This window comes from Lissotriton vulgaris, chromosome 5, assembly GCF_964263255.1.
Source record: "Lissotriton vulgaris chromosome 5, aLisVul1.2, whole genome shotgun sequence".
Taxonomy (NCBI): Eukaryota; Metazoa; Chordata; class Amphibia; order Caudata; family Salamandridae; genus Lissotriton; species Lissotriton vulgaris.
Window position 1 is genome coordinate 1,889,547,482 of NC_141693.1, and position 19,243 is coordinate 1,889,566,724.

The window sequence follows — 19,243 nt, forward strand, 5'->3', positions numbered from 1 at the left end:
CCTGGAGGTGAACTTAACGTTAAACAAAGACAAGTGTGAATTTCACCAATCCACTCTCAAGTTCTTTGGTCATGTGTTTTCAGGGGCCGGAATGAAGCCTGACCCCGAGAAACTCACCGCTCTCAACACCACCAAGAGTCCGCAAGACGTCAGCGATGTTCGATCATTTCTAGGAATGGCCAGCTACTGCTCCAGATACATCAAGGACTACGCAACCATTAGCCATCCACTTCGTACCCTCACGAAGCAAGGACAACCGTTCGAGTGGAGCCCTCATTGTGAGAGAGCCTTTCAAGAGATCAAACAAGCAGTACAATCAGCGGACAATTTGGCATACTTCAACACCAAGCGAAAAACAGAAATCACAGTAGATGCCAGTCCCGTGGGCCTGGGAGCCATTCTAGCTCAATATGATAACGACACAGAACAGCGCCACATTGTGGCTTATGCCAGCCGCAGCCTGTCTGACACCGAAAGGGCTTACTCTTAACCCGAGAAGGAAAGCCTAGCGGTAGTTTGGGCCTGTGAACATTTTCACGTGTTTATTTTCGGCAAGCACTTCACCATGATCACCGATCATCAGGCCCTGGTCACCATCTTTGGCAACCCCAAAGTCAAGATGCCGCCCGCATTGAAAGATGGGGTCTGAGACTGCAAGAGTACACGTTCACCATCATTCACAAACCCGGGAAGGGTGAGAATCCAGCGGACTATATGTCCAGACACCTGCAGGCCTCTCATGAGTCACGCCCCTTGATAGCTGAGGAATATAGCCACTTCGTGGTAGATGTAGCCCGACCACCGGCAGTACCAATAGACGCCATTAAAGATGCGACGGTGCAAGACAATATCCTGCAAAAGGTAATGCGCCAACTGCGCACGCTCCGTTGGAGACACGAGAGTGAGGATGAAGCAAGTGACCCTCAAACGCGCCAAGAAATGCAAGCCTTCCGACACGTCAGTGACGAGCTGTCAACCACCTCAGAGGGGCTCCTACTGAGGGACCATAGGATCATAATTCCGGGGCAGCTACGGCAAGGAGTAGTCAACCTCGCACATGAGAGTCATCGTGGAGTAGTTGCCACCAAGAGAGCTTTGAGAGAGAGAGTATGGTTCCCGCAACTAGATCAAATGATTGAGCTCACTTTGAAAGACTGTCCTCAATGTCAGCTGGTAAGATCCGGAGAAACTCCAGCTCCTCTTCAAATGACTCCATTGCCGGAAGGGTATGGCAGGAACTGGCCATGGACTTCTATGGACCCCTCCAATCAGGCCGGTATGTGGTGGCCATCATCGACGAGTACTCAAGATTCCCGATAGCTCGGTTTGTGCCCTCCACAAATGCGTCCAGCACAATTGCCGTACTGGATGAGGTGTTTGCTGCATGGTGTGTTCCCAAAGAACTCAAAACAGACAATGATCCGCCGTTCACCAATCATGAGTTCCAAGCATTTGCGAAGCATCTAAACTTTTGACATCGAAAGGTTACGCCATTGTGGCCGAAAGCCAATGGCACCATTGAAAGATTTATGGCCACACTCAAGAAAACCTTCCAGCAGGCCACGCTCGAGAAAAAGGACTTGCAAACCGCTCTAAATGAAGTGCTCAGGGCATACAGGACCACCCACCATGCCACCACTGGGAAATGCCCCGCCACACTTATGCTTGAGCGACCTATCAGGACAAGGATCCCGACGTGGGAAGGAGCCCTAGCACCGGTATCCCCGACTCGCACCCATCAAGAAACAGCGAGAACTGATCAACCGGAGAAGAGCAGGATGAAGACATATGCAGACGCAAAAAGACGCGCAAAGTCTCCCTCTCTCCAGACCGGGGATTGGGTACTAGTGAAACAAGAGCAGACCAAGAAGACAGATTGTCGACTCAAGAATGAGCCCCTGTATCATTCAGCAGAAAGGCACCATGATCACTGCCGAGTCCGGGCAAAGAAGGATTACTCGAAATGTGTCATTTCCAGAAGTGCACACCAGGCCTGAAAGAAACACTTGAAAATGACCTGGAACCACGTGATGGTAGCAGACTAAGTCAATCCAGTCCCATTCTGAGATGTGAAGGGCCACCGGAGAGTGCGCCCATAGACTCTGGACCATGTCTCAGACCACGACGAGACATACTCAAGCCAAAAAGACTAATTGAGGAGATGGACTAGGAACAACTCCCGCTTTGTCTGTTTCTTTGTTAACAAGGGGGGAGATGTAATGTTGTATGCAGTCTAGTAGCTGGGATGGGAGGAGTTTCGTGGTTGAGGGAAGAGGAGGTGCAACAACAGGAAAGGGGCAGTTAGAGTAGGGACAGGGTTGAGAGCAGAAGCAAGAATAAAGCTCTTATAACAAACATACTTTGTCAGTCGTTATTGCTGCCACGACATGACAGTAACTTAAGGGGCACCTACAGTATATATATCAGGCTGTTATCTAAACGGAGAGAGAATAGTGTTAGATTGTAGACTGGTCGTCTATAGTTTTCAAGACATGGGTACCGCAGTAGTTTTACTCTGTTGTATACATCCGATTTACCCTCTCCAATATGGCGACTGTAGTCACTTTTCACAGTCCGTTTTCAGTTTTTATGACAATGGAGTTGACCGCTTACATGCGGTAGGAAGTCTGGAGTACAGCAGTGGAGTTGCATGGATGCCGGTTCAAGTGCTAAAGAGGTTAGTAAGCGATAGTAGTTACAGGGTGGCAGAGAGGGATTTGCGGTGCATAGAGCGGATGGTCATCCGATTTCACTATTGTTTACAGAGCTGATAGACGAGTGGACACGAGGGCACGTAGCGCTTTAGCAGCAAAGCATCAGAGGGCTTTGTCGTGGATCAGAAAGGTAGGCAGACATCTTAAAGTAAGGCATCCTCGCAAGTAAGTTTGGTGTGGTACTGATATAATTTCGTTTTTTACACAGTGATTCTAGCACAGTGAACCAAGCGGTATGCATACGGTCTAACAGTCCTGGTAGGATGATTAAGTGTTGTAGGGTGAATACGGAGTGTTGGGTCACCACGGCACACTGGGCAAATTGGTATGTAGGTTACACATGATTTTGGTTGCATGGTAACAATACAGACATGGTAGTACTGGTTTTTTGATTCCAGTTTGACAAAATCACAAAATGATAGCATGTACACAGGGTTGGTCGTGGTGATCCCGTTATACAGGAGTAAGGTTATACAACTTAAGCTTTTATTGGTTTAAATTACAGTATTCCCCCGATGAAGGTATTCAATACCGAAATGCATTGGGATTGACTGAATAAGGTGCTGTAAAGAACACATGTACATGACGTAATGTGCAGAACAATCAAGCAAGAAGCACGTTATTAAAATATTACGACTTCAAGAAACAGAACTTTATGATTTATTTTATGGATGAAACAAATTTCAAAATGGACCATTTATTTCATTGTTTGAGTTTAACTTTGTAAAGAGCAAATGTTTATAAGAAGGATTATAATCCAAAAATAAGCACCCATTAGGGGCGTGTGAAAGTGCACCATTCGCAAACAGTAGCTGTTTGTTTGCATAGTTTGTCACTGACCAGAGCCAGTCAGTTTGAGTGGCAGCACCATCTCTTCACGTTTTAGATACGATTTAGAGTGTTTAAGTTTAAACATATTCAGGAGTGCAGGGTGTCTCATTCTTTTTGTGATTCATTCCTCCATTGAGCCATGTGATCAACTTATCTCTCTACCGAGTACTTGGAAGCACGCTAGGGTGGTCCCCCTGCTAAAAGAACCTAACATGGATGCGGCCAAACCGGCGAGCGTCCGCCCCATCTCCCTCCTGCCCTGGGCCTCTAAACTCTCTGAGTTCTATGTCAATACCATATTGACGGGATATCTGGAAGAAGTGTGGCTCACCGGTTAGAGGCGGCAAACCCAGAAGCAGAGGTCGACCTGGGACCAGGGTTCAATTCCCGACTCGGCAGGGTACGGAACCAATGTCAGCGGGCTCGATAAATCTCGCCTCGGTGCCTATCTAACCATGGGTCCCACGCTGCAACTCTGGGCAATAGCTTGCTTAATCTCCACAACAGCCCCCTCGCTGCCGGGGATGCCTGGCTTCACCTTGGGGATGCCCAATAGGGACCATCTCACAGGGAAAGCCAGGACGGGTTCCCCAGCGGTACACAGCGCAAAGAAACCCTGGGGTGAACGTGCGCTCTACAAATTCATACTAACATAACATAACAAAATAACATACTGGACCCCTCAGAATCTGCCCTTCTTGCTGTTATCGAACATCTGAGATGGGCCTTAGATGAGGGTCGTACGTCAGCACTGATTCTGCTTGATCTCAGTGCCGCGTTTGACACAGTCTCCCATCAGATCCTAGTGAGGCGTTTGGGGGAGGTGGGTATAATGGGTTCCGCCCTGGATTGGTTCGCTTCTTTTCTTTCTAGAAGGAGCCTCCAGGTTGCCGCTCCTCCCTTTACCTTCAGAGTTTATGCCACCAAGCATGGTGTACCTCAGGGCTCTGTTCTTAGCCCTACACTTTTCAATTTGTACATTCAACCGCTGGCGAGAGTGGCTAAGAACAGCGGGCTCACGGTAGTGTTGTATGCAGACAACACTCAGCTGGTAGTCACACTCTCCGATGACATTACCCGGGACACTTATAACTTTCGTAGCGATCTTGAGGCCATTTCGGAGTGGATGACTGCCAACTGTCTCCAGCTCAACGCCAGCAAGTCTGAGGTACTGCTGGTGGGGAGAGATGCGGAGCTTTGGAGTGAGCACTAGTGACCTGCCACGATGGGGCCAGCACCTGTCCCCAAACAGGTGGTGAAAAACCTTGGGGTCTGGATAGACACCACCCTTTACTTTCGAACCCCAACCAAGAAGGTGGCAGGGACTTGTTTTGGGTTATTGCGGGGGCTTAAACCTCTATTGGCCTTTTGTGACCCCCCACTCCCCCATCCCCCTCCTATTAGGCAGGTTATCGTCCAGGCCTTGATCCTGTCAAGACTGGACTATGCCAGTTCCCTTTATCAGGGGGTCAACCAGTCTGAGATTGTCAGACTACAAAGGGTTCTGAATGCAGCGGCTCGAGCGCTCCTTGGCCTGCAGAGGAGGTGTCCTACTTTTAATGCCCTCCGCCGCTTCCATTGGCTGCCTGTGGCCACGCGTTTAGAGTTCAAGGCCCTCTGCATCACTTTTAAAATCCTTAATTTTTCAGCTCCGAGTATTTTGACCAATCTTCATACCTTCTATATTCCCTCCCGCCAACTTTGTTCTATGGGACAGAATCTTGTGGCTGTCCCCAGGGTGAGGAGAGCTCGTGCTGGAGGGCGCTCCTTCCGTGTGTTGACCTCGAAGCTCTGGAATGCGTTCCCCATTTCTATCTATAGTATAAGCTCCTACCCGCCTATCCGTAAAGCTGTGAAAACATTCCTCTTCCCTCCGTTATAAGCTATCTTGTTCTGCTGCCAGCTTTACAGTTTTCTGTTTTCAGCGCTGGGACGCCCCTTTGCTGGGGCAGCCGTGCACTCTACAAGTTACCAAAATATAACATCATTAAATTAACTTTCTATGTGGCTTATTCACCGCTGTTTCCTCTCACCCACCCTGTCTTCTATTGTCCATGTAGTTGTCGGTTTAGATTTTGTGTCAAGCAACAGGACCATATCCATTGGTGAGCACATTGTAGTGGCTGCTTGGCCTGCAGCTAGGCACCTATGCCATGGTGCATGGCTCAGAGACTTGAAGCCTCAAGAGGGTGTTGCACCAATCTAACAGGGTCAGTGATCTAATTTGCCATTCCATCTCAGACACTTTGCCAATGCTGGCCTATTCCACTACCTGCCTCAAACTGTCTTGATATGCAGATCCATATCCATCAAGGCACGTCTTTAAAAAACATCTTCTATTTTTCACTGCTGAGCCTCGAGAAAGGGCAACTGAGATAAAGGCTTTGGCTATTTAGAGCTGTTTGTGTCAGGAGAGTTTGACATTCTCTGGCCTGTTGCTTGTTTTTTAGACAATCTCTTGCTGCTTCCTATGTTTGGGCTATATTTAATCTTACTGATTACAAAGTGTTCCATGCTTTTAAAGCTTAATTGTGTCTGGGTCCTTTCATCCATTACATAATCACTTCCTATACAGGCTGCCCCCCCCCCCCCAGTCAGATCTATCCTCCAGTTAACTTACAATTTCAAGAGCTTTTTGGAGTAATAATAATTCTGCAATAAATCCACATCTACCCTTGATCTCTTCTTTCATCTTAATACACAATTTCTATGATTAACTGAATCTTGAATTGAAGACAGTGACTCGAAGGTAACCATACTACTTTGTGATCAGCTCTCTCTCATAGCCTATACCTCTCCCCCATGGTAGAGGGGCAGGTATTCTTTTCCACCCATCTTGGATGCTCAAGTGTTGCTCACTTTCATATCCCCTTCTTGATAATCTAATGCCTTTTTGGCCTTCTTTCAGGCTTTTAGTATAACCTCAAACTTTTCTTGCACTGCTCCCTCCATTTTCCTTCCGTTTTTCTTCGGGCCTTCAAATCCCATTTTAATACTTCCTTATTTCCTGTTCTTAGTTATTGTGATTTTTAACCCTTTATTGGAAAGGGAATACCTCCTGCATAGCATAGGGGTGTGTAATCATGCCTTAAGTGACACAACTGTAGTAGCGGCCCATCCTTAAGGGCGAAGAGGCCCTCCGGCGGCACCATTTTGCAAACATGAATAGATTGTCAGGCTGAGGAAAGGTCAGCCTGACAGCCACTCTTTATATTCAGGTCAGCAGTCAAATGCAGTACATGGGCTAAATGCACCGGTGCCTGGCTGCCTGAGCCAAACCTTGCTGAGCTGAAGATGTCACAGCCCTGTAGGGCAGCGGAGTGGAAATGTGTTCATATCAGCGCTAAGCAGATAAACGACAGGTATGAGTTTTAATAAACTGACATAAATAGGTTTGTAGCTAATGTAATTAGGTTGGTAGAGTTGGTTATCTGATGATGGCTCTTTACTTTTAGGAAGAGTGGATTGCGGTAATTGAGATAAAAGGCGACATACACAAGTGAAATCAATTTGGATACTTTAGATAAAAGTGCAGGTGAGACTTTAACCTTTGTAAGCTTTTAGTGATGTCAGGACTTAGAGGTAAAAAAAGACAGTAGAGATGTTAAGAGTTGCTTTTACACATGGATACGTATTTTCTTTTAGGACTTGCGAATATAAGGATATTAGTCCCTCCGCCAAGCTAAATTGCAACAGATAATACATAAAAGCACCCGCGTGAAAAAACTGGAGGTATGCAATATGATATATCTATATGAACAATGCATTGATTAGGATTGTAATGGATCTAAGTCTGTCCTCTTGCCAAAACTTCAGAGTAAGGATCTGTCTCCCCCTTTTAGGCAGGTTCAATTTGAAGATAAGGTAAAACATTGGTACATAAAGTTGACAGTTAATGAATTATGAGGATATGTGGGAGCAATTTCACACGATGTCTTTTTCACTTGCAATGTGCATGAACAGTGTTCACCAGAAGGGTGAAGGCAGGTGTTGTTTTTATACACTGGAATTTGTTTTCGTGTTGATTAATTTGTTGTTAAAATGAATTTTGAAGTTGCATGCACTCACTCCTGTTGTAAATATGGACACAGGTTTTTGAATGGGCCATGTGGGGCTCTATCCTCTTTTTCAAATCTATGGAAATGTACATAATGGTAAAAGCATATTATTTTGTTTTATTGCCAGCCCTGACGAAGCCGAGAGGTATTTAATAACCTCGGCGAAACGCGTTGGTTGGGATTGGATCTGAACAAAAAAAGAAATAAAGGAAGAAAATCTTCGTGGAAACTTTTTGGATGTCTTTTTGTATGGACTAAGCTAAATTTGGGCTATCATAAGTTGGAGTGCTTCAATTTATGTTAAATTTGACTGTAGTCCTCACCTCCTCAGCCTGGCAAATAGCTTGTGTCCCTAGAGCATCACAGATAGCCTCAGATCCTGGATCCTCCAGTTTTAAGCCCAGAAGTGCCCAGGGGCAAGTGTCTATCAGTGACACTCGTCGTCGAGTGTGGTGAGGTCAGCAGTCTAACTGATCCATCCCACTCTGTGACATGTAAGGGACTGCCGCCTCCTTTGGTTGACCTATAACAAGAAATCCATATGGTTGCACACTGCTCCTCCTACCAGCGGATTTACCCCTGAGCATTGTTGTTAATGCAGTTTGTTCCAGCGTGTACGCTTCTGAGAAAATGTTGAGTACATCCACCGTTGTGCTGGTCATCCCTTGACACGTGTTTCTAGGTCGTTACCTTTCATCAGCAGGGAATAGGCGTATGTATGGGGCTGCTGCGTAGGCTGCCGAAAAGTGTTCTCGGGTGAACCCAAATTGAATCCATCAGGATATAATCCAAATCAAATTTGATTTGGATTATATCCTGATGAATTAAATTTGGATTGAACTTTATTGAATAAACTACCTGATGAACTACAACAGATAGTGATTCATTACGTGTTAACATTGAATACCAAGAGAGACAACGTCTCCACAGGAGTGCCACCAAGGGCACAGTGCCGTTTGGTTCGACACTGCATCCTCATTTAATTTTGAGTTGTACCAGCCTAAGACGTGAGGGTATACCCACCTCCTTTGGTGAGGCAAGCGCTTCCTGCCAGTCCGAGTCGTCACTGTCACCAACGTCACGGGACCACTTCCCTCTAAGCGACGTCGTTGGGTCTGGGAGGTTGTTAATTAACTTCCGGTAAGTAAAGGACGTAGCCCGCTTAGGCATGTAATCCATCAGCAACCTGTCCTCGGGAGGCGAGGCTTCTTGGACCTCAGTACCTGGTAGTAGGGCCGCTGTCAGTGCATGTTTTATCTGTGTGTATCTACACAGTTCAGTGGGCGCTAGCTCATATTGCTGCTGGAGGCGCTCAAATGTCATTTCCTCCACCTTGTACCAAATGTCCCCCACAGTGGAGATGCCAATTACGTCCCACTGGGCAAAGCCTTTGCCATTCCTAAGCCAACCCAACTGTGTTGTGTCCTAAAGGGAAGTAAGTTGAGTTATAGTCCCATTCAAACCCCGTTTAACCTGCGCCGCATGCCATAGTGCAACTGTCTGCTTCGTGGGTCCAAGGAGAGATTTGGCTCGCTTCTTGTCGTAAAGAGGAGACAACATACTACCTACACCCAAAATCACCCTGTCTGCTTTAAACGCTGGTTCCGCCTGGGGGGTGTGTATCCACTGATTGATCACCTTTAACTGTGCCGCCCAATAATATAACTGTATATTTGGGAGCGCTATCCCCCCGCCTTACCAGCTGCGAACCAGTTTAGCCTGAGATATGCGTGCCGGCCTGTGTCCCCAAAGCAGGTTGGAGACCTGAGCCTCTATTGCCTTAAAGTAGCTTGGGGGTAACGGGAATGGCGTATTTTCCAGCACATACAGAAAACGAGGAAGCACCATCATTTTAAACAGCGCCGCCTTCCCTAACAGCGTGAGTGGCAATGCCCCCCAGTGTGTTGTGTCACCTCAAAGGCACATTGCAGGGGCAGTAGGTTATGCTTGTAAAAGTTGTCGGAGTTGGCTGTAATATAGATCCCTAGATATTTGAACATACCATCCGCAATCACGAGCGGGCAATCTTTGGGGAGTTGCGGCGGAGGGCCGTGCAGCACGTACAGTATAGATTTGGACCAATTTATGGTATATCCGGACGCCTGTCCGAAGAGTTCACAAATATTTAGGAGTACCAGTATGGAGCACCTGGGAGATGTCATATATGATAGGACATCGTCCGCCTATAACGAGATGCGGTCTTCCCACTCTTCCGTCCACCTGATTCCCCATATCATTGGTTCCCAACGAATCCATGCCGCTAATGGCTTGATTACCAGTGCGAAAAGCAGTGGGGACAGGGGACAGCCCAGGCGGGTGCCCCGTGCCAGAGGAAAGTCCTCAGAGATGTGCCCATTAACTGTCACGTGAGCCACCGGTTTGGTGTAGAGCAGACGGACCCATGCACAGAATTTAGGGCCAATGCCCAAATGACAAAGCACTGCAAACAAGAACGGCCATTCTACCATATCAAACGCCATTCTCGCATCCAGGGATAGTATCACCGCTGGCTCCTGGAGATAAGGGATGCGTGCCATCACTCCATATAGACGCCTCAAATTTAGAGCTGTATTTCTGCCTGGCATGAAGCCAGACTGGTCCTGATGTATCAAGGTTGCGAGGTGCGGCGTTAGTCTAAACGCCAGCTGTTTTGCAAGAATTTTAGCCTCCGCATTAATTCATGAAATTGGGCGATCTGATGTGCAGTCGTCAGCAGGTTTACCTGGCTTGGGTATCGCCACTATCGTGGCCGTTATCTGATCCAACGGTAATTCTCCCATCTGTAAACAGTCATTGTACATATGCAACAGGTGGGGGGCACCAGTTTTATTTATTTATTTATTTTATTTAATAGCTTATATCGCGCCAGAATCGACCTCAGAGGTATCTCCGCGCTTTGCTCGCAAAAGGTTCTGGAATATGTTGACTCTGTGGAACCACAGGAAAATTATGCTACCTGAAACAGCAAAGTTTTTAAGGCCTTCCTAAAACATAGATGGTTGTCGTTGTGTCTTAGGTCAGATGGAAGTTTGTTCCACATGGTTGGGCCTATGAATGATAGGGCACGTCCACCTTGTCTGGTTTTTTTTATTGTGGGGATTTCCAATAAACATTGGTTGCTGGACCGCAATAGACGTTCAGGTTTGTATGTCTGAAATTTTTGTGCCAAATATCTAGGGCCTTGCCCATAAAGGCATTTGTGCACTAGACAGCAGATTTTAAACGTGACACGTTGTCGTATGGGCAGCCAATGAAGGTGTGTTAACAGGGGTTTTGACGGGGTCCTTGCGGGAGCATTTAGAATTAGTCTGGCCGCCGTGTTTTGGACCACCTGCAAACGATTTAACGCCTCCTCATTGGCTGAAATGAGGAGGCCGTTGCAGTAGTCAAGGCGACTTATCACCAGGGCCTGTACAAGAGTCTTCCTGTGATTGTCAGGCAGCATAGGGAAAATTCGCCTTAACTGGCCAATTGTTCTAAAGCAGGCTCCTGTGACATGGTTAGCATGCTCCTTTAAGCTCAAGTTCTGATCCAATTTCACCCCCAAGTTCTTAACAGTTGGCTTTGGGCATGGGACGGGGCCAAGATCTAAAGGCCACCAGTCGGGGGACCAGAGCATGCTCGCTTTCCCAAAGAGCATTACCTCTGTCTTCCCGACGTTACACTGGAGGCAGTTGGTAGCCATCCAGTTGGAAACTGCTCTCATACCCTCGGCAAAATTGTTCTTCACGTCGGGCGTAAGGGAGTTAAAAGGAAAAAGCAGCTGAGTGTCATCAGCATATGACACTGGTGTGAACCCAAACTTTCTCACAATCTCTGCAAGGGGGGCCACATACACATTAAATAATGTGGGGCTTAGGCATGAGCCCTGTGGCACCCCCTTAGTGAGTACCCTCGAGGTGGAGCGATAGGGCCCCATGCTGACAGATTGTGAGCGGCCTGAGAGAAAACTCTCCAGCCAGGACAGTGCCAATCCTCCAATACCCACTCTCTGTAATCGGCCGAGAAGAATCTCATGAGACACAGTATCAAAGGCTGCCGACAGGTCTAACAGCACCAGAATCATTGATCCTCCTCTATCCTGTGACATCTTGATGTTATCAGTCACGGAGAGGAGTGCCGACTCTGTGCTGTAGTTGGGCCTGAATCCAGATTGTGACGGGTCCAGGCCCCCTGTCGCCTCTATGAACCTGGAAACATGGATGTTTGCATGCTTCTCGGCCAATTTGCTTAAAAAAGGTAAGAGAGAGATGGGGCGGAGGTTGGAGAGTTCTGTCCATGGCAGGGCCGTGTTCTTCCGTATTGGGTTAACAACTGCCTCCTTCCACTGTTGAGGAAGCTGACCTTCTTTAAAGGAGAGGTTTAAGTTCCCGCCACTTTCTTATATAGTTCAACGGGGATGCCATTGGGACCCACCGCTTTGCCCGACTGCAATGAACCCAACGCCACCTGTAGTTCTTCTACCGTGAGGTCTGCCTCAAGTGCACCAACACGTATAGTATGGTATGCAGGTCTGTTGTAATTTTCCCCTCTGATGTCCGAATCCTCGCTACCCATTTGTTACTCAGTTCCCTTTTGTCTAGCCATGCTAAAAGCTTCCCGGCTTTGTCCCCTGTCTCATATATCTTGTGTTGGGTAGACGTCATACTCTACCTGGTCAAGTCTTCAAGATATTTCTTATGCTGCTGTTGTGTAAGACGCAGTTTCTGGGTTTTCGCCAGTGTGAGGTCTTTGTTGTGTTGGGCCTCGGCTTCTTGTAGTGCTAGCTCTATGTCATGTAAGTTGCGATGTTTCTCCCGCTGGTGCCCCGTGACAGAGACAATGGCTTTCCCCCTGATGACCGTTTTATACGCCTCCCACAGAATAGTTGGGGAGTACACTGATGCGGCATTCTCCGGAAAATATTGCTTTGTCGCCGTGAGAATTGCTTTTCTAATTTTGGGGACCTGTAGGTAGCCCGGGTATATGGGATAAATGCGTCGCCTAACCTTGCGATAATATGTGTAGGACGGTGGCACCGGGGAAGGTAGGACCATTTTTAGGGTTTAGCGGTGGGTAAGGGTAAAGGGTAGTAAGGGTGTTTTTAGGATATATGGATGGATAAGGGTATTTCAGGGTTTAGGGGTGGGTAAGGGTATAGGGTGTTTTAAGGGTTTAGGGGTAGGTAGAAGCATAGTGTAGTCGGTGTTTTCAGGGTTTGGGGTAAAGGTATTGGGTGGTAAGAGTGTACGTTAGGGGTGGGTAGGGGCATATGGTGGTAAGAGTGCATTAGGGTTTCGGGGTGGAAACGGGTATTGGGTGTTTTTAGGGGTTAAGAGTGGGTAAGAGTATATGGTGGTAAGGGTGTTTTTAGGCTTTAGGAGTTGGCAAGGGAAAAGCAGGCCGGGATTCCTCTCTAAAACAGAAAACAATATTTCATTTAACCGAAAGTGGGGAGAAGTTTGGGGGGGTTCCACCCTCCAAGAAACAATATTTGGGGAGTCTCTACTTGGTAGTTATAGATGCTGCTTTTCCATACAAAAATTGGGTTTTGGTTTGCTAATAACTTTGGCCCGTTTGACAAATCTTTACAAAAATTCCCCCACAAAGTTCATACACCTTAGCTACTTTCTAGAAAGTTTTGGGATGATCCAACGAGCGTGGGCCGGGGAGAATTGGGGAATCCCAAAATGCTAAATACTCATGCTTTCTCTATAGACTTCTTCAGCATGGCTACAGCAAAAACTGCTGAATGGAATTATATCAAATTCGTCAGGAAGCCAGATCTTGGTCCGCTGATTGCGCTTTTTGTGATTTGGTGTAAATACCTTCAGTAATTTTTGAGAAATTTAGGGTAAAAAAGAGGGTCTTACTCATGCGAAAGCACCAATATCAAATTTAGCATTCTGATTGGCCCAGGAAGCTTTGTTTCCCTTGAGCCATCTTGCTCCTGCAGGAGTCGGATTCCCGTAAACGAATCGATTGTCTGGCTGCCAGCAGCATAAGTAAACTGTTGGTGTAGCCATTACAGGACTCAGGGACTTTGTACCCTGCCCTGAAGTTATAAAAATAGAAAGATATATGGGGGCAGGGTAGCGATACCCTGACCCCCCTAGTCCCATTGGGGGATACCCAGAGAGGCCCCCCGGCCAAAAAAGAAAAACAAACAGAAAAATATTTCCATGATCCCACGCGACTCTTAAGGAATCAGGAAAAAAAAACACAAAACGGCAGCTGGGTGGTACTTAATTACTATAAGGCCCTGGGAGCACACCTCTGGGGCTGTATTCATAAGGGATAGGGGGCCGATTGCTTTCCTCCCTAAGCCTCCAGAGGCACAGAGGAGCCCACCTTGTAGCTGAAAACGATGTTTATGGGTAGGGAGGGGGACACGGCCCCCCTACCCGAGCCATCCGATACCCCCGGAGCCTACCTTCGGGGACGAATATATTATGTATTATGAGGGGGGTGCAGAGCCCCCTTCCTGAGCCATGAGAGGCCCCAGGAAGCCTACCGCAGGGCCGAATTCAATAAACAAGGGGAGGGGGCTGCAAGGCCCACCTCCATGAGCCATGACAGGCCCTGGGGAGCCATGACAGGCCCTGCGCAACCCCCCTACAGGAGCCAATAATGATTTCATTTGAGATGTCATCACGGATGTCATGAATGAAGTCATAGAATATGTCATGAGTGATATATGTGAGGTAATAAGCAGTGCATGGCTCTGCTAACTATAACTGGTAAATTTCTGTGTTTTTTTGTTAGTTCAAAACATTAATGTTGTAATTGACAAGTCACCTAATTATAACGTTACTTTAACCTTTGTTTTCTTCAGAGGAGATATACATATATGCATATATATCCCCTCTGAAGAAAACAAAGGTTAAAGTAACATTTTAATATATATATCAAACAGAAAGGAGTTACCTCCAGGCGAAATGCACTCTTCAGACAGGCTTTTATTCCAAACAGAGCAAATCCGGTAAGATATAAATATATTTCTCTTTAACTGGAAAAAAACAAAGGCTACAGGGGCATAATAGTAAGGCTCAGATTTCACTTGTACAAAATCTGTGAAATTCAGCAGTTGTATTAGTGCAGGACTGTGTGTAAGGATGAGTGACTGGTTGTATTAGTAGGTTATGGGTTGGTGAGTGGTCGTGTGAGTGGCTGTATAAGTGAACAGATGGGAGTGTGAGTGGCTCTATCGATGAGTGAATGGTTGTGTGAGTCGCTGTATGGGTCTGTGAATGGCTATGTCAGTAGTTGTTTGGGTAACTGTGTGGGTGAGCAAGTGGCTGTACCAGTGAGTGTATGGGTCTGTCAGTGGCTCTCTGGGTGAGTGAGTGGCTGTATGCGTGGGTAAGTGACTGTATGGGTGAGTGAGTGGGCATAAGAATGGCTGTTTGAGTGAGTGACTGGATGTGTAAGTAGCTGTATGGGTAAGTGAGTAACTGTTTGAGTGAGAGGACTAGAGCCCCATCGTTGGTAGCAGGGTCCTGCAAAATAGCATAGCACCACAGTTTATTGGGTACCCAGCTGGCGTACGACCTGCCTGTGACTCTGTTACCGCATTGAGCAGGACCCTGCTACCAACGATGGGTCTCTAGTCGTCCTCTCGATGGTCTGTTTATTGACTGATTGTTCTAAGGCATTATAGTTACTTTATATGAACGATGTAGGGTACAGCTCTTTAAATACAACATACATTGACCGAACCACCCCTGAGTTGTCTAGCCTTTATTTGGTCCTGAATAATTGCTGTGATCTGTATTGACATTAGAAAGGCAAGAAACATGATGACCACCATGTAATTTTTAGAGCCAACGTGGACCATTGCATCCATCTCTGGCCATCATTTGTTTTCAACATAACAAAGCGATCCTTCTATATTAAAATTTATTTGGATTAGCCTTAGTTATTTTTAACTCACTCAACAGCAACCTACTCACTTTATCACACCTACACAGCACCTCACTCTTCATGTCTGCAGCGAAAAGAATTCCGGCAAAGAGCCCCCCGCAGGGCATTGCAGCACCGGCCCAACGAGGAACTGCCCGATGATAAAGCATGACACCCCTTGGGGTGTGTGAGGGGTCTTGCTCCTAGTGGATCAGATCCCTTGATCTGGATTCTTAGGGGCTCCTGATGTGTCCCCCTCCTTTTATGAACTGCGTACTCTTGATAGTAAGTGAAATTCTAAGGTCTTTTTTATTCTAATTCCTGACTATAATGTCCGTGTACCCTTTGGTTTTTCAGTAAATTTCTACTTTTAAAAAAAATTCTATTTCCTAGCTATAGCGTCCCTCTATTCTTAGTGTTATTTCAGTGAATTCCTTTGGTTTTTACAGTTTCTAATCCTAGCTATTACCAGTTACCTATGAGAGTGGGTGTATGAGTGGCTATGTGAGTCTGTGAGTGCCTGTGTGTGTTTGTGAGTGGGTCTGTGAGTGCCTGTGTGGGCCTGTGAGTGGGTGCGTGAGTGCCTATGTGGCTCTGTGAGTGGGTGTGTGAGTGCCTGTGTATGTCTGTGAGTGGGTGTGTGAGTGGTGCTATGCATTTTAAACATTTGCATACTGAGGGTATTTAAAAGGGAGAATCCTGGACTCTGCTCTCACTAGGAGACGATAACAAAGAAATCACTTGTCACAGTCCCCCCCGATCAGATTGCGCTCCAATAGATCAACGATGTGGTCACCTCCATTAAGGATTTCAGATAATTTTTCATGGTGAAATGCGAGAGGAAGCCCATTTGCTTTACTTTTGCCAAGCCCAAGAAGTTAGGATCATTTGGGTTTCACTGAAGTTGAGCTTCCACTGGGGCACCTGACATGTTTCCATTTGTAAGTGATTCCTATTGAGGTTTAATTTCTGTGGAATGTGCACCAAGGCTTGAATTGAACCTCCATTTTTCTCAAGAGTCCCCAGTTTTGCTGAAAATGTGTACCCAATTGGAGTACTTTCATCTGGTTAATTAGTAAGTGCTACCTCGTTGAGTAAATGTCTTGTGCATATTCTGCACTACATCTCCATAAAAGACCATGAGGTAATGTGTCCAGTGACCTTGTGTGCACGTAATTTTGTCAATGTCATTGTTCCTTGAGCGTCTTCATCCACAAATCTGTGATAAAGTGAATCCTCATCAAGAGAAGTTGGCAAGACTACAAAGAGGTGAAACTCCAACTAAAAGGGATTCTTCTTTTTAACTAAATTAATTATGTGCTTCTTAGTTTGGCTGAGATGTCCTCGTGCTCTTCTGCATCACTAAGGCATCACCAAAATAGGCTGGAAAAGCGTTCAGGAGGCAAATGTTAAGCTCTTTATCAGGCTCGAAAAACTGTGCATACTATTAATTATCGGCCCCAGGGAGCCCAACCCACGGGGCTCGCCACATTTGAATGGGGGAGGGGGTTGTGCAGCCCTCCCCCTCTATGGGATGACTTTGGCCCCGGGGACCCCATTCCCGGGACTGGGTCACAAATCAATGGGGGCAGGGTGAAGTCCCTATCCCTGGGTCTATTTCACCCGGTGCACTGGTCCCACTCAGGGCTCTAGTCTGCATGTTGGGGATGGCGTAGGGTGAGCCTCAAAGCCTGCGTAGTCCCAGCCTCAAGGCCTGTGCGTTCCCAGCCAGCTCTCTGCTTCCTGTGGGAGCTGGTATTGCTCTTGCACATAGAGAGATCCTGGAAATGCGGCTCACTGCCTGCGAGAGCAATAGTTTCAGACATGTGGGCAGGGAAAGCGATGAACACTTTGCTTCCAGCAAGCAGGAGCACTTTGACAGCCCCAGGTTGCTGGGTGTGGAGTGTTTGCTCAAGCAAAAGCAAACCAATGCATCCCAGGGCACCCAGGACTTAGCAGGAGCAGGCGTTGTGTGAAGGGGCTGTCCCCATGGTCACATATGGCTCCATGGGGGGGCGGTGGAGCAGCCCCCCTCCTTTCTTGTGCAAAGACTGGCTCCGGGTAGGTGGTGGTCCCCAGGGACATATATGGCCTGGGAGGGGGGCATGCCTTCCCCTTCCTTCATTTTTCAAAAGTATTTGGCCCCAGGGAGGTGGTGGTCCTTGGGAGGTCCGTGTGGCTCCCCTATCTATTCTGTAATATAAAGCACTAGGAAGTTGGTGGTTCCCATGGGGGGTCCACGCAGCCCCTCCTAACTACTTTTTAATTTAAAGCCCTGGGGCGGTGGTGGTTCACGGGGGGTCCGGGCAGCCCCTAAATATTTTTTAATTTGAAGCCCCGGGCAGGTGGTGGTTCCTGGAGTCCAGGAAGGGGACTGTCCGCCCCTCCTGCATCAATATAAACATGAGCCCTGAGGTATTGGTGGTCCCTTGGACATAAATAGGTCCTTGGAGGGAGGCCCTGTGTGCCCACCCTCCATTTCTTTTAATTCTTTGCATGCCCCTATGGCCTGGGTCACCTGGGACGGGGACATTAAAAGCAAGCAAGGAATATCACCTTGAATTTCATACCCTGCCTCCTTTTCTTTTTTTGCGGGGAACTTGGCTGAAGCGGAGTCCCAATATGGTTGCCAACACTTCTTTGTTGAAGTTTTGGCAGCCAATCAGAGCTCTGCTGATGTCTGCATAAGCTTGTCATTATTTGTGAAGGGTTCACGATCGTAGATTGAAATTTGGATTTCCTTTATTTAATTTCTTGCAAATTACTGAATGGTTTTACACCAAATAACTGCAAGCCTAATCTGTCGAACAAAAGCTACCTTTCTGCCAAATTTGGTGTAATGTTGTCCAGCAGTTTGGGCTGCGGGCATATTTAAAGACTCTTTTGGATTTAACATAGGAAACACACTTTTTTTTAACTCCTCCTTTTTTTTCGGCCCCAGCTTGCCAGATCACCCTGCACAGCTGGAATTACTGCCACACTTTTTTGGGGACCTTTTGAGAAAATCCGTCAAACTGCACCAACGTTTTTTTGTTTTTTTTTAAATACATTTTTTAAGTCCTTTATACTTCCATTTTGGAATACAATACAAAGATCTAGATAGCAAGTAGTGGTATTTACGGGGAGAGATAGACACAAACCATATACATTTTTTACATATGTCATTGTAAATAGCACCAGACACAGCAGGCACCTCAGTAGGACACCAGGCTTCACCCGGTGTCCTACTGAGGAGCCTGCTGTGATCCCCCATCCCCTTTCACACATGCCGTCCTAGAACTCTCATCCATTCCTCCCCACTATCTTCATCCTCTTCACTTCCTGAAGAAGGTTCTCCTGATGCCGGATTCAGGAAGATATCGCTTAGGTCTCTGCAGCCCGTTAGATCCTGTGTCATCAAGTCTGCTTAATTTTATACACATTTCTTCTGCTAGTGACCTCTCCATTATGTCCCTTTGCTAGTGTGATATCTCAGGTGCTCTGTGGCCAATCCATGTAATGGTGACCCTGCATCTAGCTAATACTAACACCACTTGTAAAAATGTATATTGTAGTTTACTTCCACTTGGCCACTTGACATTTCTTAACAGACAGCACCGAGGTGATATGTAAACGAGTGGTGCTAACAATATCGGATCTAACCTTGTACGAAAATGTCTGCACCAAAGGCCAATGCCAGGCCAAGTCCAAAAAGTCAGCGCTATCAGATCCGCATCGGGTACAGCTATAGGGACATGTTCGGGATAAACATTGTAGAGA

At 46.8% G+C, this 19,243-nt stretch overlaps 1 protein-coding gene across 2 annotated transcripts in view; it reads left to right on the plus strand.

The window, feature by feature from the left end:
* LOC147717634 (E3 ubiquitin-protein ligase TRIM39-like) overlaps positions 1 to 19,243 on the plus strand; it is a 304,954-nt gene that overhangs the window by 168,865 nt on the left and 116,846 nt on the right. The window lies entirely within an intron of this gene.